This window comes from Schistocerca gregaria, chromosome 1 (assembly GCF_023897955.1).
Source record: "Schistocerca gregaria isolate iqSchGreg1 chromosome 1, iqSchGreg1.2, whole genome shotgun sequence".
NCBI lineage: Eukaryota > Metazoa > Arthropoda > Insecta > Orthoptera > Acrididae > Schistocerca > Schistocerca gregaria.
The window spans coordinates 3,865,029-3,891,602 of NC_064920.1; positions in this window are offsets into that span (position 1 = coordinate 3,865,029).

Genomic DNA, 26,574 nt, shown 5'->3' on the forward strand with positions numbered 1-26,574 from the left:
AGTGATCGCACCTCCTTCCACTGATCCGATTGATGCGGTGGTTCAGTCGGTCACCACCAGCATCGTTTCTGCGGCGGCATCTGCGATTCCCTGTACATCCGGGTCACCTCGGCGGAGGACTGTGCCGTGGTGGTCGCCCGAGATCGCAGAGGCGATTCGAGATCGCCGGCGGGCTCTTCAGCGCCATAAGCGGCACCCGTCGTTGGAGACCCTCATTGCTTTTAAACAGTTCCGCGCCCGAGCCCGACGCCTTATTCGCCAACGGAAGCAGGAGTGCTGGGAACGTTATGTCTCCACCATTGGCGTCCGTACCTCCGCATCGCAGGTTTGGGCCAAGATTCGGCGACTCCAAGGCTATCGGCCACCTGTCTCTGTCCCTGGGCTTTCGCTGAATGGAGCAGTGTGCACCGACTCCGACACGATTGCGGACCGGTTAGCAGAGCATTTTGCTCAGTGTTCCGCGTCAACGAACTACCCGTTGGCCTTCCACTCCCGGAAAGAGCGGTTGGAAAGTCGGAGGCTTTCCTTTCACACGCGCCACGCGGAGTCGTACAATGCTCCTTTCAGCGAATGGGAATTGCAGAGCGCACTTTCTGCTTGCCCTGATACGGCTCCTGGACCAGACCGCATTCACAGCCAGATGCTGAAACACCTCTCAGTGCCTTGCCAGCGACGCCTCCTAGATCTTTTCAATCGCGTCTGGGTCGAGGGTGTTTTCCCGTCTCAATGGCGGGAAAGCATAGTCCTCCCCGTATTGAAACCTGGCAAGAACCAGCTGGAGGTGGACAGCTATCGCCCCATAAGCCTCACCAACGTTCCTTGCAAGTTGCTGGAACGTATGGTGAGCCGGAGGTTGAGTTGGCTCCTCGAGTCTCGGGGCCTTCTGGCTCCGTCTCAGGGTGGGTTCCGTAAAGGCCGCTCTGCCGTCGATAATCTGGTCTCCCTGGAGTCTGCCATCCGTACAGCCTTTGCGCGCCGCCAACATCTGGTTGCCGTCTTCTTCGACATGCGGAAGGCATACGATACGACTTGGCGCCATCACATCCTGGCCACACTTCGATACCCGGTTGACTTGGCCCCCTGTGGGTTCGGGGTTAAGAATAGGCCCACGGTATTCCTGCCTGTCGTAAGAGGCGACTAAAAGGAGTCTCAAACGTTTCGGCCTTATGTGATGGTCCCCTACCGGGTTTGACCTCCATCTTCTAAATTCTTCCGAAGAGCGAGCTGATTGGGGAAGGGCGCCTTACAAGGTGCAATGTGTCCACCGCTCATTACCATCTCTAGCTTGGTTGGTCGTCGTCGCATAGCTGTCCCGCCCACTCACCATCTCTAGGGCGTGGCTTTGTTCTTGGGTGCGGTTTTTTTTGCAGTCTGCTCTGCTGTGTCGCTTTATGCGCCGATGACGATCATGGACTACATTTCACCTGAAATCCAGCACGGTAGCCAGTCCGTTGTGGTGGGGCCGCCATGTACCCTGTCGGTTGTAGCCCCCTGACAACACAGGGATCGCTCTACTGATGCCTGCGCCGTTAACTCCCCGCGTATGCCAAGGAGTAGATGCCTGTCTCCTTGGGGCATCGGGACTCCCGGCAATGGCCATCCCGCCAGGTGGTCGTTGCTGAGGCTGGGTGGCGCCCGTGGGGAGGGCCCTTGGTCGGAGTAGGTGGCATCAGGGCGGATGACCCGCGATGAAGCGTGGTACATCATCTCTTGCTGGCGGCCAGCCGCCAGCAGTCTCTAAGCGTTCTCGGCCTCAATATAACGCTCAGGCATATGATCCACAATCGTTCCCCTCCCTGGCCACACCATGGGAGGAACGAAAGGCTACGGTTGGCAGCGAACCTTATTCACCTCGCTATTTAGTCTGTACACGAGTCGATGGGGAATCGTTTATGGCGACCAAGCCTCAGTTTTTTGTCGAGCACTTGGAGGACAAGTTTGGGGAGGTGGAGGGCTTGTCCAAAATGCGCTCTGGGGCAGTATTGATCAAAACGGCATCCTCTGCACAGTCACGGCGGTTACTCGCTTGTGACAAGTTGGGGGATGTTTCCGTCACGATCACACCCCATAAGAGTCTCAACATGGTCCAGGGCATTATATTCCATTGGGACCTACTCTTGCAGTCAGACGACGAGCTACGCGCCAATTTAGAACGGCGGGGTGTTCACTTCGTCCGGCGCGTCCATCGGGGTCCGAGGGATAATCAGGTAGCCACCGGTGCCTTCATCTTGGCCTTCGAGGGTGACGTCCTACCCGAAAAGGTCAAGGTGATGGTCTACCGATGTGATGTGAAGCCCTATATCCCTCCCCCGATGAGGTGTTTCAAATGCTGGAAGTTCGGCCACATGTCATCTCGGTGTACTTCCAGCATGACATGCAGAGATTGTGGACGCCCTTCACATCCTAATACTGCATGTGCGGCGCCTCCCATCTGTGTGAACTGCGGCGAACACCATTCCCCTTGCTCGCCAGACTGCAAGGTTCTACTGAAAGAACGAAGGATCATGGAATATAAGACCCTGGACCGCATGACCTATACTGAGGCTAAGCGGAAATACGAGAGGCTACATCCTGTGGCTCTGACCAGCTCCTATGCCACCGCTGCCAAAACAGTAGTTTTGTCATCTGCTGCACCGATTCCACTGAACACTCTGAGCCGGAATACTACACCTGCCCCCTTGATGGTGGGGGGCACATCCCCATCTGTTGCTCCTGCACCACCTACCTCAGGAGCAACGACCCCCCAACCATCGGGGACACAAGTCCCCAACTCTAAGCCGGAGAAGCGTCCGACTTCTTCGGCGACTCTCTCTCGCAAGGGATCCCTCGGGTCCCTCCCTTCCCAGGTTTCCACCTCTGGGAAGGGTGACGTCAGCCAATGGCTGAAAAGCAGGCCAGCGGCTGGTCGCAGGGCTTCCCGCTCCTCCTCCGTCCCGGAGACTGACTCGGTGGAGCCCTCCCAGCCAGTAAAGCCCAAGGAGCAGAGAGAGAAGACGAAGAAGAAGAAGGCCTCTAAGGCCAAGGAACGCGCGGTGGCATCCGCCCCACCGCTCCATACAGGCTCTGCGTCTGAGGATGAGGTGGAGATCATGGCGTCCGCTGAGGACCTGGATCTCGCCATACCCTCAGACGCCAAGGACGCCGATTGTACTGGCCCTCGATCGGTGACAGCAGGTGACCCAGTGACGTGATCTGCCTCCTAGGTCCCTTCACGCCTATTTCACCCATGGACAATGTGATTCTCCAGTGGAACTGCAGCGGTTTTTTCCACCACCTTGCTGAGCTCCGCCAACTCGTCAGCAGTCACCCTTTCTTCTGCATTGCCCTCCAGGAAACGTGGTTTCCGGCAATGCGGACCCCTGCCCTACGAGGGTATCGGGGTTATTATAAGAACCGGGCAGCTTATGAGAGGGTGTCTGGTGGAGTCTGCGTCTACGTCCTTAACTCTATCTACAGCGAGTGTGTGCCTCTTCATACACCCTTGGAGGCTGTCGCTGTAAGGATGTGGACGCCTCGGCCTATTACTGTCTGCAGTTTGTACCTTCCGCCGGATGGTGATGTCTCTCGTCATGTGTTGGCTGCATTGATAGGACAACTGCCGCCTCCCTTTGTGTTGCTGGGCGACTTTAACGCCCATAACCCATTGTGGGGTAGCGCCGCGATTACTGGCCGGGGCAGAGATGTCGAGACTCTTCTGTCACAGCTTGACCTCTGCCTTTTAAACACGGGAGAGGCGACCCACTTTAGTGCGGTCCATGGCTCGTTTTCGGCCATTGACCTTTCTATTTGCAGCCCCGGACTTTCACCATCCATCCACTGGAGGGTCCATGACGACTTATGTGGTAGTGACCATTTCCCCATCTTTCTGTCACTGCCACAGCGTCACTCTTCTGAACGCCCCTCCAGATGGGCTCTGAATAAGGCTGATTGGGAGTTATTTACATCTGTCGCAGTGATCGCACCTCCTTCCACTGATCCGATTGATGCAGTGGTTCAGTCGGTCACCACCAGCATCGTTTCTGCGGCGGCATCTGCGATTCCCTGTCCATCCGGGGCACCTCGGCGGAGGACTGTGCCGTGGTGGTCGCCCGAGATCGCAGAGGCGATTCGAGATCGCCGGCGGGCTCTTCAGCGCCATAAGCGGCACCCGTCGTTGGAGACCCTCATTGCTTTTAAACAGTTCCGCGCCCGAGCCCGACGCCTTATTCGCCAACGGAAGCAGGAGTGCTGGGAACGTTATGTTTCCACCATTGGCGTCCGTACCTCCGCATCGCAGGTTTGGGCCAAGATTCGGCGACTCCAAGGCTATCGGCCACCTGTCTCTGTCCTTGGGCTTTCGCTGAATGGAGCAGTGTGCACCGACTCCGACACGATTGCGGACCGGTTAGCAGAGCATTTTGCTCAGTGTTCCGCGTCAACGAACTACCCGTTGGCCTTCCGCTCCCGGAAAGAGCGGTTGGAAAGTCGGAGGCTTTCCTTTCACACGCGCCACGCGGAGTCGTACAATGCTCCTTTCAGCGAATGGGAATTGCAGAGCGCACTTTCTGCTTGCCCTGATACGGCTCCTGGACCAGACCGCATTCACAGCCAGATGCTGAAACACCTCTCAGTGCCTTGCCAGCGACGCCTCCTAGATCTTTTCAATCGCGTCTGGGTCGAGGGTGTTTTCCCGTCTCAATGGCGGGAAAGCATAGTCCTCCCCGTATTGAAACCTGGCAAGAACCCGCTGGAGGTGGACAGCTATCGCCCCATAAGCCTCACCAACGTTCCTTGCAAGTTGCTGGAACGTATGGTGAGCCGGAGGTTGAGTTGGCTCCTCGAGTCTCGGGGCCTTCTGGCTCCGTCTCAGGGTGGGTTCCGTAAAGGCCGCTCTGCCGTCGATAATCTGGTCTCCCTGGAGTCTGCCATCCGTACAGCCTTTGCGCGCCGCCAACATCTGGTTGCCGTCTTCTTCGACATGCGGAAGGCATACGATACGACTTGGCGCCATCACATCCTGGCCACACTTCATGAGTGGGGCCTTAGGGGCCCGCTCCCGATTTTTATTCAGAATTTTCTTTCGTATCGTTCCTTCCGCGTGCAAGTAGCTGCGTCGCATAGTTCCTCCCAGGTCCAGGAGAACGGGGTCCCACAGGGGTCTGTCCTCAGTGTGTCCCTGTTTTTAATTGCCATCAATGGGCTTGTTGAGGCGGTGGGGTCGTCCGTCGCGGCTTCATTATATGCGGACGACTTCTGCCTATATTACAGCTCCAGTGGCATCGCCGCTGCTGAACGGCAGCTGCAAGGTGCCATCCGCAAGGCGCAGTCATGGGCTGTAGCGCACGGCTTCCAGTTTTCGGCCGCGAAGACCTGCGTTATGCATTTCTGCCGGCGTCGCACGGTTCACCCTGAGCCGCGCCTTTACCTTGACGGTGAACCTCTTGCTGTGGTCGCGACGCATCGGTTCTTGGGACTGGTGTTCGATACCCGGTTGACTTGGCTGCCCCATATTAGGCAGCTGAAGCAAACATGCTGGCGGCACTTAAACGCTCTCCGTTGCTTAAGCCACACCAGGTGGGGTGCCGACCGGTCCACCCTCCTCCACCTATATCAAGCGCTGATCCAGTCCCGCCTTGATTATGGGTGTGTGGCGTACGGTTCTGCCTCGCCTTCGGCGTTGCGATTGCTGGATCCCATACACCACTGCGGGATCCGCCTCGCCACGGGAGCGTTCCGGACAAGCCCCGTCGACAGCATACTTGTGGAGGCTGGTGTCCCTCCATTGCGGTTCCGGCGTGACCGCCTTCTGGCCGCCTATGCCGCGCACGTTTATAGCATGCCAGGGCATCCAAACTACCGTCTCCTGTTCCCGCGCTCGATCGTCCATGTTCCAGACAGGCGGCCCCGGTCAGGGTGTCCCATTGCGGTTCGCCTCCGGGACCTTCTCCGTGGCCTTGACTTTTTTCCTCTGCCGCCTGTTTTCCGGGCCAATCTCCGTCTGCCCCCGTGGAGTGTGCCCCGACCGTGCCTTCGGCTCGACTTGGCACAGGGTCCGAAGGTCTCAGTGCCTCCGGAGGCCCTCCGCCGCCGCTTTCTTTCCATCCTGGCCGAGTTTCCGAACGCGGCGGTGGCCTACACCGACGGTTCGGTAGTCTCTGGTCACACTGGTTACGCTCTCACTCTACGGGATTATTGTGAGCAACGGTCATTGGCAGCTGGCTCCAGTGTATACACTGCCGAGTTGGTTGCCATCTATCGTGCCCTAGAGTTTCTCCGCTCCCGCTCAGGTGAGTCCTTTGTCATCTGTAGTGACTCCCTGAGCGGTTTACGAGCTCTTGACCAGTGTTTCACTCGTTCCCGTCTGGTGATGGCCATCCAGGAGTCCCTCCATACTCTCGTCCGTTGCGGCCGCTCTGTCACCTTTGTTTGGTCCCCGGGTCACGTCGGCATCCCGGGTAACGAGCGGGTTGACGAACTGGCGAAACAGGCGGTCAGTTCCCCGGCCATGGAGATCGGTCTTTTAGAGAGTGACGTCCGATCCGTATTGCGGCAGAAGGTCCTTGCTGCTTGGCGTGATGAGTGGCGCACCCTGCCCTCTCCCAACAAACTTCGGGCAGTCAAGGAGACAACCAGTGTGTGGCGCTCCTCCATGCGGGGGTCTCGCAAGGACGCTGTCGTCCTCTGCCGGCTCCGCATAGGACATACCCGGCTCACGCACGCGTATCTCTTGTGCCGTGACGACCCGCCTCTCTGTCGCTGCGGATTGGCCCTGACCGTGGTACACGTCTTACTAGACTGCCCACTTTTAACTGGCCTCAGGCAGACGTTCGCGCTGCCCGATACACTCCCTGCTCTTTTAACCGATGACTCTACTATGGCTGACTTAGTTCTCCGTTTTATTCGAGCAGGGGGTTTTTATCATTCAATATGAGAGTCCCTTTTTATTTTTTTTTTAGTGTCGACTGTGGCTTTTGGCCTGGGGTTTTAGTTTGTGGTGTTTTAATGTGTCCCTTGGTTGTTGGCCTTTCCAGTTTTATTTTCATGGTCGGCCAATGACCGTCACACTCTGTGTGTCTTTTAATCTCTTTTCTCTGGTCTTCGTCTGTGTCTTTCTTGTACTGTGTCGTCCCTTGTCTCCGTTATGTGTTTATTGCTTGTTGGACTTTTCTTCGTGTATTGTTATGGTCGTGGAACAAGGGACCGATGACCTAAGTAGTCTGGTCCCTTTAACCCCCACAAACCAACCAACCAACCAACCAACCGGTTGACTTGGCTGCCCCACATTAGGCAGCTGAAGCAAACATGCTGGCGGCACTTAAACGCTCTCCGTTGCTTAAGCCACACCAGGTGGGGTGCCGACCGGTCCACCCTCCTCCACCTATATCAAGCGCTGATCCAGTCCCGCCTTGATTATGGGTGTGTGGCGTACGGTTCTGCCTCGCCTTCAGCATTGCGATTGCTGGATCCCATACACCACTGCGGGATCCGCCTCGCCACGGGAGCGTTCCGGACAAGCCCCGTCGACAGCATACTTGTGGAGGCTGGTGTCCCTCCATTGCGGTTCCGGCGTGACCGCCTTCTGGCCGCCTATGCCGCGCACGTTTATAGCATGCCAGGGCATCCAAACTACCGTCTCCTGTTCCCGCGCTCGATCGTCCATGTTCCAGACAGGCGGCCCCGGTCAGGGTGTCCCATTGCGGTTCGCCTCCGGGACCTTCTCCGTGGCCTTGACTTTTTTCCTCTGCCGCCTGTTTTCCGGGCCAATCTCCGTCTGCCCCCGTGGAGTGTGCCCCGACCGTGCCTTCGGCTCGACTTGGCACAGGGTCCGAAGGTCTCAGTGCCTCCGGAGGCCCTCCGCCGCCGCTTTCTTTCCATCCTGGCCGAGTTTCCGAACGCGGCGGTGGCCTACACCGACGGTTCGGTGGTCTCTGGTCACACTGGTTACGCTCTCACTCTACGGGATTATTGTGAGCAACGGTCATTGGCAGCTGGCTCCAGTGTATACACTGCCGAGTTGGTTGCCATCTATCGTGCCCTAGAGTTTCTCCGCTCCCGCTCAGGTGAGTCCTTTGTCATCTGTAGTGACTCCCTGAGCGGTTTACGAGCTCTTGACCAGTGTTTCACTCGTTCCCGTCTGGTGATGGCCATCCAGGAGTCCCTCCATACTCTCGTCCGTTGCGGCCGCTCTGTCACCTTTGTTTGGTCCCCGGGTCACGTCGGCATCCTGGGTAACGAGCGGGTTGACGAACTGGCGAAACAGGCGGTCAGTTCCCCGGCCATGGAGATCGGTCTTTTAGAGGGTGACGTCCGATCCGTATTGCGGCAGAAGGTCCTTGCTGCTTGTCGTCATGAGTGGCGCACCCTGCCCTCTCCCAACAAACTTCGGGCAGTCAAGGAGACAACCAGTGTGTGGCGCTCCTCCATGCGGGGGTCTCGCAAGGACGCTGTCGTCCTCTGCCGGCTCCGCATAGGACATACCCGGCTCACGCACGCGTATCTCTTGTGCCGTGACGACCCGCCTCTCTGTCGCTGCGGATTGGCCCTGACCGTGGTACACGTCTTACTAGACTGCCCACTTTTAACTGGCCTCAGGCAGACGTTCGCGCTGCCTGATACACTCCCTGCTCTTTTAACCGATGACTCTACTATGGCTGACTTAGTTCTCCGTTTTATTCGAGCAGGGGTTTTTTATCATTCAATATGAGAGTCCCTTTTTATTTTTTTTAGTGTCGACTGTGGCTTTTGGCCTGGGGTTTTAGTTTGTGGTGTTTTAATGTGTCCCTTGGTTGTTGGCCTTTCCAGTTTTATTTTCATGGTCGGCCAATGACCGTCGCACTCTGTGTGTCTTTTAATCTCTTTTCTCTGGTCTTCGTCTATGTCTTTCTTGTACTGTGTCGTCCCTTGTCGTCTCCGTTATGTGTTTATTGCTTGTTGGACTTTTCTTCGTGTATTATTATGGTCGTGGAACAAGGGACCGATGACCTAAGTAGTCTGGTCCCTTTAACCCCCACAAACCAACCAACCAACCAACCGACGTCTCTATTACTGAGGCAAATAAGGTAAGGGCGTGAAACGTCTCCTGTGTGTAGAAACTTGACTCCGATGCTCTTTTCCATTTTTATTCTACATGTCGGTCTACCAAGTTGCTGATGGTACTCAGGAATTGACTGGTCTATTCATACAACTGCGTCGAACCCGAGTTGTCTCCGAGCTCAGTCGACTACGGAAGGCGCATGTAACGTCTGCTGCATATAACTTACTTCTCTCTGATGCAAGTTTCCATGGTTACGCTTAACGGGAACCTCTCATGCTAACGATGGGGCACAGAATTTGCCTCGACTTTTGATACAACATGGACCATCCGGCGTCTCTATTACTGAGGCAAATAAGGTAAGGGCGTGAAACGTCTCCAGTGTGTAGAAACTTGACTCCGATGCTCTTTTCCATTTTTATTCTACATGTCGGTCTACCACGTTGCGGATGTTACTCAGAAATTGACTGGCCTATTCATACAACTGGGTCGAACCCGAGTTGTCTCCGAAATCAGTCGCCCCCAGGGGCTCAGCATTCACTTGCTGAGTACGGGCTTGGCGACCCCGGGGTCCTGAGCTGGGGACTGGTCAGCGCCGCCAGTCTCCTGTCACCATAACCCCCGGACATGCTTCAGCGACCACCGTACGGCGCGGCGGTGAAACGTTGTGTGCTGCGGGGAATGGTAATCTTGGCTTGACCGCCTGGATTGCGAGGAAGGCCAACCTCTATAAAAACCCCTCAATCTTTCGGTGTGCTCCGCGCCTAGAAGATGCATGGCTGTTGGGGTGGAACAGTCGTAAGCGGGCAACCTCTGGGGCACCTGCCGCACCCCAGTTGTATAAGGCTTACTCAGGCACGCGGGGCTCTGTCTGAGCGGACTTTTAGTTCCCTAGCTGCTCGTGGGACCACAATGGACCCTTCGACCTCTACTTTTCCCCCTACCAGTGGCTTGGGTGGGCCGCTGGTAGGAAAACACACCCGATCGAAAAAGCGGCTACGCGCTGCGAGTCCTCCAGCGCCTGGTGTTGCTAGAGGTTTAACAGAATGTAGTAACGGAGCACATGCTGATAATCAGAATGTGTTTTTGATTATTAAAAGGAAGGAGGGTAGCTTTGAGAGGGTTTCTCCCTTTTACATCCACAAGGGTCTTGAGGGAATTGCAGGAACACTGAAATCTGTAAAGCGACTGCGCAATGGGACTCTGTTAGTTGAAACTTCTAGTTCCCGTCAAGTCGCTGCCCTTCGGAAAGCAAATTGTCTAGGAGAGTACGCTGTCGAGACCGAGCTCCACTCCACTTTGAACTATAGTAAGGGTGTTGTGACGTGTAGGGACTTGGTGGATATCCCCATAGACGTGCTAAAATCTGAGTGGGCTGACGAAGGAATTGTTGACGTGCAGCACATTATGAAACGAGTCAATGGGGACCTCGTCAAATCTGACTCGTTTATTCTCACATTCAGTTGCCCGAGACTCCCGGAGCATGTTAAAGTGGGGTTCTTACGTTTGTCCGTTGGCCATATTTCCCCAACCCAATGCGCTGTTTTAAATGTCAGCGCTTTGGGCATACTACGTTGGGGTGCAATGGAATAGCCACGTGTGGTAAATGTGGTCAGCCTGCCCATGACGGAGCCGATTGTTCATCTCCTGTGAAGTGCGTGAATTGCTCTGGGAGTCACCCTGTCTGGAGCCGGATCTGCCCCATCTATCTCGAAGAGCGGAAGGTACAGGAGATTAAAACATCTAAGCGCATCCCCTATGGTGAGGCCAAGAAGATCTTTAAGGCCATGCAACCTCCTGTGTTTTCCACATCTTTCGCTTCCGCTCTCAAAAAACCGGTACAACTGGCCACTGTTGCTACACAAACGGAGGTTGCTAGTGTTAGCACTAAAACCTGCGCTTGCCAGTGCACTTGTGCTGCTGCGGTTGTTTTGCAATCTGCGGCTCTCCCCGCTACATCGGACAAGGCCGTGGTTGCTGACATTGAGGTACTTCCAACCTCCCCCCATATGGCGCCTTCTGCCCAGGCGAGTCAACCTCCAACTGTTGACAAGGCTCTGCATTCCAAGCCCCCCAAGACAAAGCCTCAGAAGATGAAAGTTCTGCCACCTGAGGAGACTAGTCAGCGTCGGTCCGATGATGATGCCATCGTACTGTCTGACATCTCCCGTGGGTCGTCATCGGATCTTATGGACATTGATGTCGACCGGGGGCGATCTTCTCGCCCCAGGAATAAATCTCCGGCCAGTACGGTCTCTCCTCCAAAGCACAGAGGCAGGGTGAAAGTTCAGCCACCCTGATCACTGGCTCCCATATTACAGTGGAACCTGAACGGTTTCAGGACGCATGTGGCCGAATTACAACTCCTCATACGAGAGTGCCCCTTGTGCTTATGTCTCCAAGAGACACATTTTCGGGCCACTGATTCTCCTTCTTTACGCGGCTATACCGCATATCGAAAAGATGATCTGACGGGGCAAAGGGCAAAGGGTGGTGTTGCAGTTTTTGTCCGTGATCTGCACCCCTCATCTGAGCTCCCTCTCGTCACCGACTTGCAAGCAGTTGCAGTTGACATTCTTGTGGGTCGGAGGCTCACAGTCTGTTCTGTTTATTTACCACCTCCGGATGCGATAGACACTGAGGCTCTCACGGACCTTATTAGCCAACTCCCTCGCCCATTTCTTCTTCTGGGGGACTTCAACGCTCATAATGTCTTATGGGGCTCTCCGACTACTTGCCCCAGGGGTCGCATTCTGGAAAGCGTCATGATGTCTGAAGAACTGTGCCTCCTCAACTCTGGTGCTCCCACTCATTTCTGTACTGCTTCCGGATCGTCATCGGCTATTGACCTTCCCTTTTGCTCTCCAGCACTCGCGGATTCTGCTCTGTGGGAGGCTGCAGCTGACCTCCATTCTAGTGACCACTTCCCCCTCTGGATTCGCCTCCTGGATGAGGCTGTGGCATTACCAGTGCCGCCCCGGTGGCACCTTTGCAGAGCTGACTGGACACTTTTCAGCCAACTGGCTGTTTCGGAACACCGTGCCAGCGTCCACGAATGGGTAGACCATGTTGCAGCCGTGATCTCTCATGCTGCTGAATTGTCAATCCCACGGTCATCCGGTCATCCGAAGAGGCGTCCTGTCCCTTGGTGGACCACTGAGTGCCACTCAGCCATCCGCACCCGCCGTGCAGCACTGCGCCGCTTCAAGTGCCGTCCCTCAGCTGACAATCTTGCGGCCTTTCGAGTGGCAAGGGCCAGAGCGCGGCGGGTGATTAAAGAGAGCAAACGACGGTCATGGCAATCGTTCTTGAATTCCATCTCTCGCTCCACTAGTTCTACGAAAGTATGGGAAGCCATCAGGAGGATTTCCGGGAAACTCAGCCAGCTACCTGTCACGGCATTGCTGCATCAGGGATGTCTCCTCACGGCGCCGAGAGACATTGCCCAGACACTGGCCATGCATTTTGCGGAATCTACCGCCACTATTAACTGTGATCCAGATTTCTGCCGCTACCGCACTGCCGTCGAAAGGGGTCACTTGGACTTCCGGTCTCTAAATTCTGAACCCTATAACTGCCCCTTCACAATGTGGGAACTGGATTCTGCGCTGTCTGTGGCTCATGATACTGCGCCTGGTCATGATCAAATCCGGTACAGCATGCTGCGGCACCTGTCGCTGCCATCCAAGGAAGTTCTCCTGAACTGTTTCAATATGATATGGTTATCTGGCACGTACCCTGACTCGTGGAGGGAGGCAATTTTGATTCCCCTCCTCAAACCAGGGAAGGACCGAACGCATCCCAGTAGTTATCGGAGTATTGCCTTGACGAGCTGTGTTGGGAAGACGTTGGAACGCATGGTCAACCGCCGCCTGGTTTGGCTGCTCGAGACCAGGCAGCTCCTTAGCCCCTCTCAGTGTGGCTTTCGGAGATGTCGTTCCACTATAGACAACTTGACCCTGCTTGAGGCCGCCATCCAGCAGGCCTTTCTACGTAACCAGCATTGTCTAGGGGTCTTCTTTGACATTAATAAGGCGTATGACACTACTTGGCGCCGCCTTATCCTCAATCAACTCCATGAGTGGGGCTTTCGTGGCCGTCTCCCCATCTTCATTCGGTCCTTTCTTTCTCACCGCCTCTTTCGGTATCGGGTTGGTAATGTGCTATCGGATTTGTACGTGCAGGAGAATGGTGTTCCTCAGGGCAGCGTTTTAAGTGTCACCCTCTTTGCCGTTGCTATTAACAGTATCACGTCCTCTATCCGGAGTCCTGCCCAATGCTCCTTGTTTGTGGACGATTTTGCTGTTTTCTGTTCTTCCTCCAGTCTTGTCAGTGCTAGTCGGCAGTTACAGCTTACGATAAAGCGCTTAGAGGCATGGACTGCAAAGACGGGTTTTACCTTTTCTGCAGACAAATCTGTGTGTGTTCATTTTAATCGTTCTCGGCGTCTTTTTACCTCCCCCGAATTGCGTCTGAGGGACACCGTTCTTCCTTTTAGAGACACTGTGAGGTTCCTGGGCCTCACTTTTGATTCCAAGTTGTCGTGGTTGCCTCACCTTAAAGACCTCAAGGTGCGGGCCCTGAAGGCACTGAATATTTTGAAGTGTCTGAGCCATCGGTCCTGGGGAGCAGATCGGGCGCGTCTGCTGCAGTTTTATAGGGCTTTCGTCCGATCGCGTCTTGACTATGCTTGCACCGTGTATGGGTCAGCAAGGCCTTCGTATCTGAAGATCCTTGACGCAGTACACCATGAGGGTATCAGGCTGGCCACTGGTGCCTTCTGTACCAGTCCCATCCCCAGCCTGTGTGCTGAGGCAGGGGAACCGCCGCTCGCCATCCGGCGGAAACTCCTCATGGTGCGACGGGTGTGTCATTTCCTTGCCTGTCCTACCTCCCCTGCGTACCCTACCGTTGCCCGACCGCCTATGGAACGTCTCTTTTCCAGTCGTCCCAGGGCAACAAAACCATTTTGGATTCGTGCCAAGCATTTGCTTGAGTCCCTTGGTGTGGAGCGTGTGGCCCCCCAACGACAAGGTTTTACTCGCCTGCCTCCCTGGTTGCTCCAGAGGCCCAGCATCCTTTTAGACTTGTCGGAGAACCGGAGGAACTGCACTCCGGCGTTTGTTTTTACCTCCTTATTTTACGATATTTTAAACCAGCATCCGGACCATGTACCTGTATTCACAGATGGCTCTAAACAGGGGGACACTGTTGGTTGTGCTGTTGTTTTCCCTAATCGAGTCGTCAAGTTACGGCTTCCTGCGGTGTTTACCATCCTCGATGCCGAATTATTTGCAATACTGCGGGCATTGGAGCAGATGAGATGTGTTCCCAGTATTAAGTTCCTCATCTGTTCTGACTCCCTGAGTGCCCTTCAGACCATTCAACACTTGTACCCAGCGGATACGGTCGTCCAGAACATCCATGATGCCCTACTCCACCTGCAACGGCAGGGGAAGGAGGTTTCTTTCTGCTGGGTGCCGGGGCACGTGGGTATTAGGGGCAACGAACTGGCGGATGTGGCTGCCAAAGATGCATGTTCCCTCCCTCACGTTGTTGAATGTGCCGTCCCCCTCCATGCTGTAACCTCCCTTTTGCGTTTTCGTGTTATGCATCAATGGGAAGAGGAGTGGTTGGCAGTTTCTGACAATAAGCTGCGTCTGGTAAAGGCCACTACGCGACCATGGCGTACGTAATACCAGTCATACAGGCGGGATGAGGTTCTCCTCACTCGCCTCCGCATTGGACACAGTCCCTTCACGCATGGTTTTTTACTCCGGCGGGAGGACCCCCCAATCTGCAGTGCTTGTGGCGTCCAGATTACTGTCCGCCACATTTTACTTGACTGTCTTTTATTCTCTGACCAGAGGGCGGTGGTTTCCTTGCCACCGGATTTGCCCTCTATTTTGCAAGACGACGCAGCGACTGTGGTTAAGGTTTTACGGTTTTGTGTCCTGTCCAATCTGTTGCCTCGGATTTTAGGGAGAAGGTTTTAATGTGCTGCTGGGTGACTGGCTCACCCAGTTTTTAGGTATGAGGTCCGCCAGTCACTTTTACCTCCTTGTTTCACTTCGGTATCTGTTCTCTTTTCCTTGTGTTTCCTTTCCTTTTTTAGTGGGTTTCTTCTCCTCTTGTTTTGCCTCTGTATGTGCGCATTTGGAACTGCGTCAGGCCTGTGTCTTTTAGCCGTTCTCCTTGTTCGGCGTCCGTCTTCGTCCCTTCACCGCCTGTGTTCCTGTTTCTATGCGCTTGGGCGCTGATGACCACGCTGTTTAGCGCCCGTAAACCTCAAACACACACACACACACACACACACCGAAATCAGTCGACTACGGAAGGCGCATGTAACGTCTGCTGCCCATAACTTACTTCTCTCTGATGCAAGTTTCCATGGTTACGCTTAACGGGAACCTCTCATGCTAACGATGGGGCACAGAATTTGCCTCGACTTTTGATACAACAGGGACCTTCCGACGTCTCTATTACTGAGGCGAATACAGTAAGGGCGTGAAACGTCTCCTGTGTGTAGAAACTTGACTCCGATGCTCTTTTCCATTTTTATTCTACATGTCGATCTACCACGTTGCGGATGGTACTCAGAAATTGACTGGCCTATTCATACAACTGGCTCGAATCCGAGTTGTCTCCGAACTCAGTCGACTGTGGAAGGCGCGTGTACCGTCTGCAGCCCATAACTTACTTCTCTGTGATGCAAGTTTCCATGGTTACGCTTGATGTGAACCTATCATGCTAACGATGGGACACCGAATTTGCCTCGACTTTTGATACAACAGGGACTTTCCGACGTCTCTATTACAGAGGCGAATACGGCAAGGGCGTGAAGCGTCTCCTTAGTGTAGAAACTTGACTCTGATGCTCTTTTCCATTTTTATTCAACATGTCGGTCTACCACGTTGCGGATGGTACTCAGAAATTGACTGGCCTATTCATACAACTGGGTCGAACCCGAGTTGTCTCCGAACTCAGTCGACTACGGAAGGCGCATGTAACGTGTGCTGCCCATGCCTTACTTCTCTCTGATGCAAGTTTCCATGGTTACGCTTAACGGGAACCTCTCATGCTAACGATGGGGCACAGAAATTGCCTCGACTTTTGATACAACAGGGACCTTCCGGCGTCTCTACTACTGAGGCAAATAAGGTAAGGGCGTGCAACGTCTCCTGTGTGTAGAAACTTGACTCCGATGCTCTTTTCCATTTTTATTCTACATGTCGGTCTACCACGTTGCGGATGGTACTCAGAAAATGACTGGCCTATTCATACAACTGGGTCGAACCCGAGTTGTCTCCGAACTCAGTCGACTACAGAAGGCGCATGTAACGTTTGCTGCCCATAACTTACTTCTCTCTGATGCAAATTTCCATGGTTATGCTTAATGGGAACCTCTCATGCTAGCGATGGGGCACAGAATATGCCTCGACTTTTGATACAACAGGAACCTTCCGACGTCTCTATTACTGAGGAAAATAAGGTAAGGGCGTGAAACGTCTCCTGTGTGTAGAAACTTGACTCCGAAGCTCTTTTCCATTTTTATTCTATATGTCGGTCTACCACGTTGCGGATGGTACTCAGAAATTGACTGGCCTATTCATACAACTGGGTCGAACCCGAGTTGTCTCCGAACTCAGTCGACTACGGAAGGCGCATGTAACGTCTGCTGCCCATGCCTTACTTCTCTCTGATGCAAGTTTCCATGGTTACGCTTAACGGGAACCTCTCATGCTAACGATGGGGCACATAATTTGCCTCGACTTTTGATACAACAGGGACCTTCCGGCATCTCTATTACTGAGGCAAATAAGGTAAGGGTGTGAAACGTCTCCTGTGTGTAGAAACTTGACTCCGATGCTCTTTTCCATTTTTATTCTACATGTCGGTCTACCACGTTGCGGATGGTACTCAGAAATTGACTGGCCTATTCATATAACTGGATCGAACCCGAGTTGTCTAGGAACTCAGTCGACTACGGAAGACGCATGTAACGTCTGCTGCCCATAACTTACTTCTCTCTGATGCAAGTTTCCATGGTTACGCTTAACGGGAACCTCTCATGCTAACGATGGGGCACAGAATTTGCCTCGACTTTTGATACAACAGGGACCTTCCGACGTCTCTATTACTGAGGCAAATAAGGTAAGGGCGTGAAACGTCTCCTGTGTGTAGAAACTTGACTCCGATGCTCTTTTCCATTTTTATTCTACATGTCGGTCTACCACGTTGCGGATGGTACTCAGGAATTGACTGGCCTATTCATACAACTGCGTCGAACCCGAGTTGTCTCCGAACTCAGTCGACTACGGAAGGCGCATGTAACGTCTGCTGCATATAACTTACTTCTCTCTGATGCAAGTTTCCATGGTAACGCATAACGGGAACCTCTCATGCTAACGATGGGGCACAGAATTTGCCTCGACTTTTGATACAACAGGGACCATCTGGCGTCTCTATTACTGAGGCAAATAAGGTAAGGGCGTGCAACGTCTCCAGTGTGTAGAAACTTCACTCCGATGCTCTTTTCCGTTTTTATTCTACATGTCGGTCTACCACGTTGCGGATGGTACTCAGAAATTGATTGGCCTATTCATACAACTGGGTCGAACCCGAGTTGTCTCCGAACTCAGTCGACTACGGAAGGCGCATGTAACGTCTGCTACCCATAACTTACTTCTCTCTGATGCAAGTTTCCATGGTTACGCTTAACGGGAACCTCTCATCCTAACGATGGGGCACAGAATTTGCCTCGACTTTTGATACAACAGGGACCTTCCGACGTCTCTATTACTGAGGCGAATACAGTAAGGGCGTGAAACGTCTCCTGTGTGTAGAAACTTAACTCCGATGCTCTTTTCCATTTTTATTCTACATGTCGATCTACCACGTTGCGGATGGTACTCAGAAATTGACTGGCCTATTCATACAACTGGGTCGAACCCGAGTTGTCTCCGAACTCAGTCGACTGTGGAAGGCGCGTGTAACGTCTGCTGCCCATAACTTACTTCTCTGTGATGCAAGTTTCCATGGTTACGCTTGATGTGAACCTATCATGCTAACGATGGGACACCGAATTTGCCTCGACTTTTGATACAACAGTGACCTTCCGACATCTCTATTACAGAGGCGAATACGGTAAGGGCGTGAAGCGTCTCCTTAGTGTAGAAACTTGACTCTGATGCTCTTTTCCTTTTTTATTCTACATGTCGGTCTACCACGTTGCGGATGGTACTCAGAAATTGACTCGCCTATTCATACAACTGGACTGAACCCGAGTTGTCTCCGAACACAGTCGACTACGGAAGGCGCATGTAACGTCTGCTGCCCATGCCTTACTTCTCTCTGATGCAAGTTTCCATGGTTACGCTTGATGTGAACCTATCGTGCTAACGATGGGACACCGAATTTGCCTCGAGATATGTTACAACAGGGATCTTCCGACGTCTCTATTACTGGGGCGAATACGGTAAGGGCGTGAAGCGTCTCCTTAGTGTAGAAACTTGACTCTGATGCTCTTTTCCATTTTTATTCTACATGTCGGTCTACCACGTTGCGGATGGTACTCAGAAATTGACTCGCCTATTCATACAACTGGACCGAACCCGAGTTGTCTCCGAACACAGTCGACTACGGAAGGCGCATGTAACGTCTGCTGCCCATGCCTTACTTCTCTCTGATGCAAGTTTCCATGGGTACGCTTGACGGGTACCTCTCATGCTAACGATGGGGCACAGAATTTGCCTCGACTTTTGATACAACAGGGACCTTCCGACGTCTCTATTACTGAGGCAAATAAGGTAAGGGCGTGAAACGTCGCCTGTGTGTAGAAACTTGACTCCGATGCTCTTTTCCATTTTTATTCTACATGTCGGTCTACCACGTTGCGGATGGTACTCAGAAATTGACTGGCCTATTCATACAACTGGGTCGTACCCGAGTTGTCTCCGAACTCAGTCGACTGTGGAAGGCGCATGTAACGTCTGCTGCCCATGCCTTACTTCTCTCTGATGCAAGTTTCCATGGGTACGCTTGACGGGTACCTCTCATGCTAAAGATGGGGCACAGAATTTGCCTCGACTTTTGATACAACAGGGACCTTCCGACGTCTCTATTACTGAGGCAAATAAGGTAAGGGCGTGAAACGTCTCCTGTGTGTAGAAACTTGACTCCGATGCTCTTTTCCATTTTTATTCTACATGTCGGTCTACCACGTTGCGGATGGTACTCAGGAATTGACTGGCCTATTCATACAACTGCGTCGAACCCGAGTTGTCTCCGAACTCAGTCGACTACGGAAGGCGCATGTAACGTCTGCTGCATATAACTTACTTCTCTCTGATGCAAGTTTCCATGGTTACGCTTAACGGGAACCTCTCATGCTAACGATGGGGCACAGAATTTGCCTCGACTTTTGATACAACAGGGACCATCCGGCGTCTCTATTACTGAGGCAAATAAGGTTATGGCGTGAAACGTCTCCAGTGTGTAGAAACTTCACTCCGATGCTCTTTTCCATTTTTATTCTACATGTCGGTCTACCACGTTGCGGATGGTACTCAGAAATTGTCTGGCCTATTCATACAACTGGGTCGAACCCGAGTTGTCTCCGAACTCAGTCGACTACGGAAGGCGCATGTAACGTCTGCTGCCCATAACTTACTTCTCTCTGATGCAAGTTTCCATAGTTACGCTTGATGTGAACCTATCGTGCTAACGATGGGACACCGAATTTGCCTCGAGATTTGTTACAACAGGGACCTTCCGACGACTCTATTACTGGGGCGAATACGGTAAAGGCGTGAAGCGTCTCCTTAGTGTAGAAACTTGACTCTGATGCTCTTTTCCATTTTTATTCTACATGTCGGTCTACCACGTTGCGGATGGTACTCAGAAATTGACTGGCCTATTCGTACAACTGGGTCGAACCCGAGTTGTCTCCGAATTCAGTCGACTACGGAAGGCGCATGTAACGTCTGATGCCCATAACTTACTTCTCTCTGATGCAAGTTTCCATGGTTACGCTTGATGTGAACCTATCGTGCTAACGATGGGACACCGAATTTGCCTCGAGATATGTTACAACAGGGACCTTCCGACGTCTCTATTACTGGGGCGAATACGGTAAGGGCGTGAAGCGTCTCCTTAGTGTAGAAACTTGACTCTGATGCTCTTTTCCATTTTTATTCTACATGTCGGTCTACCACGTTGCGGATGGTACTCAGAAATTGACTCGCCTATTCATACAACTGGACCGAACCCGAGTTGTCTCCGAACACAGTCGACTACGGAAGGCGCATGTAACGTCTGCTGCCCATGCCTTACTTCTCTCTGATGCAAGTTTCCATGGGTACGCTTGACGGGTACCTCTCATGCTAACGATGGGGCACAGAATTTGCCTCGGCTTTTGATACAACAGGGACCTTCCAGCGTCTCTATTACTGAGGCAAATAAGGTAAGGGCGTGAAACGTCTCCTGTGTGTAGAAACTTGACTCCGATGCTCTTTTCCATTTTTATTCTACATGTCGGTCTACCATGTTGCGGATGGTACTCAGAAATTGACTGGCCTATTCATACAACTGGGTCGAACCCGAGTTGTCTCCGAACTCAGTCGACTGTGGAAGGCGCATGTAACGTCTGCTGCCCATGCCTTACTTCTCTCTGATGCAAGTTTCCATGGGTACGCTTGACGGGTACCTCTCATGCTAACGATGGGGCACAGAATTTGCCTCGACTTTTGATACAACAGGGACCTTCCGGCGTCTCTATTACTGAGGCAAATAAGGTAAGGGCGTTAAACGTCTCCTGTGTGTAGAAACTTGACCCCGATGCTCTTTTCCATTTTTATTCTACATGTCGGTCTACCACGTTGCGGATGGTATTCAGAAATTGACTGGCCTATTCATACAACTGGGTCGAACCCGAGTTGTCTCCGAACTCAGTCGACTGTGGAAGGCGCATGTAACGTCTGCTGCCCATGCCTTACTTCTCTCTGATGCAAGTTTCCAAGGGTACGCTTGACGGGTACCTCTCATGCTAACGATGGGGCACAGAATTTGCCTCGACTTTTGATACAACAGGGACCTTCCGTCGTCTCTATTACTGAGGCAAATAAGGTAAGGGCGTTAAACGTCTCCTGTGTGTAGAAACTTGACTCCGATGCTCTTTTCCATTTTTATTCTACATGTCGGTCTACCACGTTGCGGATGGTACTCAGAAATTGACTGGCCTATTCATACAACTGGGTCGAACCCGAGTTGTCTCCGAACTGATTCGACTGTGGAAGGCGCATGTAACGTCTGCTGCCCATGCCTTACTTCTCTCTGATGCAAGTTTCCATGGGTACGCTTGAAGGGTACCTCTCATGCTAACGATGGGGCACAGAATTTGCCTCGACTTTTGATACAACAGGGACCTTCCGGCGTCTCTATTACTGAGGCAAATAAGGTAAGGGCGTGAAACGTCGCCTGTGTGTAGAAACTTGACTCCGATGCTCTTTTCCATTTTTATTCTACATGTCGGTCTACCACGTTGCGGATGGTACTCAGAAATTTACTCGCCTATTCATACAACTGGGTCGAACCCGAATTGTCTCCGAACTCAGTCGACTGTGGAAGGCGCATGTAACGTCTGCTGCCCATGCCTTACTTCTCTCTGATGCAAGTTTCCATGGGTACGCTTGACGGGTACCTCTCATGCTAACGATGATGCACAGAATTTGCCTCGACTTTTGATACAACAGGGACCTTCCGGCGTCTCTATTACTGAGGCAAATAAGGTAAGGGCGTGAAACGTCTCCTGTGTGTAGAAACTTGACTCCGATGCTCTTTTCCATTTTTATTCTACATGTCGGTCTACCACGTTGCGGATGGTACTCAGGAATTGACTGGCCTATTCATACAACTGCGTCGAACCCGAGTTGTCTCCGAACTCAGTCGACTACGGAAGGCGCATGTAACGTCTGCTGCATATAACTTACTTCTCTCTGATGCAAGTTTCCATGGTTACGCTTAACGGGAACCTCTCATGCTAACGATGGGGCACAGAATTTGCCTCGACTTTTGATACAACAGGGACCTTCCGGCGTCTCTATTACTGAGGCAAATAAGGTAAGGGGGTTAAACGTCTCCTGTGTGTAGAAACTTTACTCCGATGCTCTTTTCCATTTTTATTCTACATGTCGGTCTACCACGTTGCGGATGGTACTCAGAAATTGACTGGCCTATTCATACAACTGGGTCGAACCCGAGTTGTCTCCGAACTCAGTCGACTACGGAAGGCGCATGTAACGTCTGCTGCCCATGCCTTACTTCTCTCTGATGCAAGTTTGCATGGTTACGCTTGATGTGAACCTATCATGCTAACATTGGGACACCGAATTTGCCTCGAGATTTGTTACAACAGGGACCTTCCGACGACTCTATTACTGGGGCGAATACGGTAAGGGCGTGAAGCGTCTCCTTAGTGTAGAAACTTGACTCCGATGCTCTTTTCCATTTTTATTCTACATGTCGGTCTACCACGTTGCGGATGGTACTCAGGAATTGACTGGCCTATTCATACAACTGCGTCGAACCCGAGTTGTCTCCGAACTCAGTCGACTACGGAAGGCGCATGTAACGTCTGCTGCATATAACTTACTTCTCTCTGATGCAAGTTTCCATGGGTACGCTTGACGGGTACCTCTCATGCTAACGATGGGGCACAGAATTTGCCTCGACTTTTGATACAACAGTGACCTTCCGGCGTCTCTATTACTGAGGCAAATAAGGTAAGGGCGTGAAACGTCTCCTGTGTGTAGAAACTTGACTCCGATGCTCTTTTCCATTTTTATTCTACATGTCGGTCTACCACGTTGCGGATGGTATTCAGAAATTGACTGGCCTATACATACAACTGGGTCGAACCCGAGTTGTCTCCGAACTCAGTCGACTACGGAAGGCGCATGTAACGTCTGCTGCCCATGCCTTACTTCTCTCTGATGCAAGTTTCCAAGGGTACGCTTGACGGGTACCTCTCATGCTAACGATGGGGCACAGAATTTGCCTCGACTTTTGATACAACAGGGACCTTCCGTCGTCTCTATTACTGAGGCAAATAAGGTAAGGGCGTGAAACGTCTCCTGTGTGTAGAAACTTGACTCCGATGCTCTTTTCCATTTTTATTCTACATGTCGGTCTACCACGTTGCGGATGGTACTCAGAAATTGACTCGCCTATTCATACAACTGGGTCGAACCCGAGTTGTCTCCGAACTCAGTCGACTGTGGAAGGCGCATGTAACGTCTGCTGCCCATGCCTTACTTCTCTCTGATGCAAGTTTCCATGGGTACGCTTGACGGGTACCTCTCATGCTAACGATGGGGCACAGAATTTGCCTCGACTTTTGATACAACAGGGACCTTCCGGCGTCTCTATTACTGAGGCAAATAAGGTAAGGGCGTGAAACGTCTCCTGTGTGTAGAAACTTGACTCCGATGCTCTTTTCCATTTTTATTCTACATGTCGGTCTACCACGTTGCGGATGGTACTCAGAAATTGACTCGCCTATTCATACAACTGGGTCGAACCCGAGTTGTCTCCGAACTCAGTCGACTGTGGAAGGCGCATGTAACGTCTGCTGCCCATGCCTTACTTCTCTCTGATGCAAGTTTCCATGGGTACGCTTGACGGGTACCTCTCATGCTAACGATGGGGCACAGAATTTGCCTCGACTTTTGATACAACAGGGACCTTCCGGCGTCTCTATTACTGAGGCAAATAAGGTAAGGGCGTGAAACGTCTCCTGTGTGTAGAAACTTGACTCCGATGCTCTTTTCCATTTTTATTCTACATGTCGGTCTACCACGTTGCGGATGGTACTCAGGAATTGACTGGCCTATTCATACAACTGCGTCGAACCCGAGTTGTCACCGAACTCAGTCGACTACGGAAGGCGCATGTAACGTCTGCTGCATATAACTTACTTCTCTCTGATGCAAGTTTCCATGGTTACGCTTAACGGGAACCTCTCATGCTAACGATGGGGCACAGAATTTGCCTCGACTTTTGATACAACAGGGACCATCCGGCGTCTCTATTACTGAGGCAAATAAAGTAAGGGGGTTAAACGTCTCCTGTGTGTAGAAACTTTACTCCGATGCTCTTTTCCATTTTTATTCTACATGTCGGTCTACCACGTTGCGGATGGTACTCAGAAATTGACTGGCCTATTCATACAACTGGGTCGAACCCGAGTTGTCTCCGAACTCAGTCGACTACGGAAGGCGCATGTAACGTCTGCTGCCCATGCCTTACTTCTCTCTGATGCAAGTTTGCATGGTTACGCTTGATGTGAACCTATCATGCTAACATTGGGACACCGAATTTGCCTCGAGATTTGTTACAACAGGGACCTTCCGACGACTCTATTACTGGGGCGAATACGGTAAGGGCGTGAAGCGTCTCCTTAGTGTAGAAACTTGACTCCGATGCTCTTTTCCATTTTTATTCTACATGTCGGTCTACCACGTTGCGGATGGTACTCAGGAATTGACTGGCCTATTCATACAACTGCGTCGAACCCGAGTTGTCTCCGAACTCAGTCGACTACGGAAGGCGCATGTAACGTCTGCTGCATATAACTTACTTCTCTCTGATGCAAGTTTCCATGGGTACGCTTGACGGGTACCTCTCATGCTAACGATGGGGCACAGAATTTGATTCGACTTTTGATACAACAGGGACCTTCCGACGTCTCTATTACTGAGGCAAATAAGGTAAGGGCGTGAAACGTCTCCTGTGTGTAGAAACTTGACTCCGATGCTCTTTTCCATTTTTATTCTACATGTCGGTCTACCACGTTGCGGATGGTACTCAGAAATTGACTGGCCTATTCATACAACTGGGTCGAACCCGAGTTGTCTCCGAACTCAGTCGACTGTGGAAGGCGCATGTAACGTCTGCTGCCCATGCCTTACTTCTCTCTGATGCAAGTTTCCATGGGTACGCTTGACGGGTACCTCTCATGCTAACGATGGGGCACAGAATTTGCCTCGACTTTTGATACAACAGGGACCTTCCGACGTCTCTATTACTGAGGCAAATAAGGTAAGGGCGTGAAACGTCTCCTGTGTGTAGAAACTTGACTCCGATGCTCTTTTCCATTTTTATTCTACATGTCGGTCTACCACGTTGCGGATGGTACTCAGGAATTGACTGGCCTATTCATACAACTGGGTCGAACCCGAGTTGTCTCCGAACTCAGTCGACTACGGAAGGCGCATGTAACGTCTGCTGCATATAACTTACTTCTCTCTGATGCAAGTTTCCATGGTTACGCTTAACGGGAACCTCTCATGCTAACGATGGGGCACAGAATTTGCCTCGACTTTTGATACAACAGAGACCATCCGGCGTCTCTATTACTGAGGCAAATAAGGTAAGGGCGTGAAACGTCTCCAGTGTGTAGAAACTTCACTCCGATGCTCTTTTCCATTTTTATTCTACATGTCCGTCTACCACGTTGCGGATGGTACTCAGAAATTGTCTGGCCTATTCATACAACTGGGTCGAACCCGAGTTGACTCCGAACTCAGTCGACTGTGGAAGGCGCATGTAACGTCTGCTGCCCATGCCTTACTTCTCTCTGATGCAAGTTTCCATGGGTACGCTTGACGGGTACCTCTCATGCTAACGATGGGGCACAGAATTTGCCTCGACTTTTGATACAACAGGGACCTTCCGGCGTCTCTATTACTGAGGCAAATAAGGTAAGGGCGTGAAACGTCTCCTGTGTGTAGAAACTTGACTCCGATGCTCTTTTCCATTTTTATTCTACATGTCGGTCTACCACGTTGCGGATGGTATTCAGAAATTGACTGGCCTATTCATACAACTGGGTCGAACCCGAGTTGTCTCCGAACTCAGTCGACTGTGGAAGGCGCATGTAACGTCTGCTGCCCATGCCTTACTTCTCTCTGATGCAAGTTTCCAAGGGTACGCTTGACGGGTACCTCTCATGCTAACGATGGGGCACAGAATTTGCCTCGACTTTTGATACAACAGGGACCTTCCGTCGTCTCTATTACTGAGGCAAATAAGGTAAGGGCGTTAAACGTCTCCTGTGTGTAGAAACTTGACTCCGATGCTCTTTTCCATTTTTATTCTACATGTCGGTCTACCACGTTGCGGATGGTACTCAGAAATTGACTGGCCTATTCATACAACTGGGTCGAACCCGAGTTGTCTCTGAACTCAGTCGACTGTGGAAGGCGCATGTAACGTCTGCTGCCCATGCCATACTTCTCTCTGATGCAAGTTTCCATGGGTACGCTTGACGGGTACCTCTCATGCTAACGATGGGGCACAGAATTTGCCTCGACTTTTGATACAACAGGGACCTTCCGGCGTCTCTATTACTGAGGCAAATAAGGTAAGGGCGTGAAACGTCTCCAGTGTGTAGAAACTTGACTCCGATGCTCTTTTCCATTTTTATTCTACATGTCGGTCTACCACGTTACGGATGGTACTCAGAAATTGACTGGCCTATTCATACAACTGGGTCGAACCCGAGT